Source organism: Bison bison, unplaced genomic scaffold (genome assembly GCF_000754665.1).
Source record: "Bison bison bison isolate TAMUID 2011002044 unplaced genomic scaffold, Bison_UMD1.0 scf7180017864135, whole genome shotgun sequence".
NCBI lineage: Eukaryota > Metazoa > Chordata > Mammalia > Artiodactyla > Bovidae > Bison > Bison bison.
Genome location: NW_011494707.1, coordinates 88858 through 90259, shown reverse-complemented (window position 1 = coordinate 90259; position 1402 = coordinate 88858).

Here is a 1402-nt window from a genome sequence, read left to right as displayed (position 1 = left end):
CCACCTCAAGTTCTCAAGCCACAAAACACATGGCTAGTGACTGCTGTATTGGGTAGCATAAGAGAACATTTCATTCATGACAGAAAGTTCTGTTGGGCAGTGCTGCACTGGAGGTACTCAGATGGTAAGAGATGTCTCCTGCCCTTGAGAAATATATAGTCTTGGAAGGAGGATAACATGTCAAAAAATAAGTTGATTATATGTCACATAATATTGCTGAGGTAGGGGTATGACGAGAAAGCTTAAAACACATGGAGGTCAAGTATAGGAGCATAAATGAAGAGCAACTTCAGAAAAGCTTCATAGGAGATGGAGAAGAGACTTGAATCTTAAAAGTAAGTAGATTTTCCCCAGATGGACAAAGATGGGTGAGAGCATTATGAACAGAAGTAGAAATGTAAATCAAGGAAGAGTGAAGCATCATGAAATGTTCAGGAAAATTCCCTTTGTCTAGTAAGGCTGGAGGGAGAAGGCAATGGCACCCCACTCCAGTACTCTTGCCTGGCAAATCCCATGGATGGAGGAGCCTGGTAGGCTGCAGTCCATGGGGCCCCTAAGAGTCAGACACGACTGAGTGACTTCACCTTCACTTTCCACTTTCATGCATTGGAGAAGGAAATGGCAACCCACTCCAGTGTTCTTGCCTGGGGAATCCCATGGACAGAGAAGCCTGGTGGGCTGCAGTCTGTGGGGTCGCACAGAGTCAGACACGACTGAAGCGACTTGGCGGTGGCAGTAAGGCTGGAAGATGTCTGTGGTGGGGAGCAGCCATAACTAAGCCCAGAAAGGTGGGTGGGGCAGACTGGGAGGGCTTGGGCACCACTCCAAGGGGACAGGCTTTATCTTTTGGATAATGAGGAGACAGGGAAGGATTTTAAACAGGAGAATGAACAACATGGTCAGATTTATTTGAATTAGAGTGGAGACCCCAAAGAGATTGAGTCAGAATTGTGTTTGAGTGTCTCCTGAGGAGGTATGGGTCAGCAGTGGACTGCTTCAGGGGCAGGGGCTCTGGGTGTAGTAGACCTGGGTATGACATAAGCCCTCTTGGAGGAGATCGCCATTAACCCCACCACAGAGCTGCCAGAACTTATACAGGACTGGGGAAATAGACTCTTGGAGGGCACAAACAAAACATTGTGTGCACCAGGACCCAGGAAAAAGGAGTAGTGATCCCACGAGAGACCGACCAAGACTTGCCCGTGAGTGTCCAGAAGTCTCCAGTAGAGGCATGCATTGGTGGTGGCCTGCTGCAGGGTTGGGGGCACTGAATACAGCAGTGCCTGCTTGGGACCATTATCTTCATTACCTACACCATAGTTTGGCCTTGAGTCAAATAAGAGAGAGGGAACACAGCCCTGTCCATCAACAGAAAATTGGATTACAGATTTACTGAGCATGG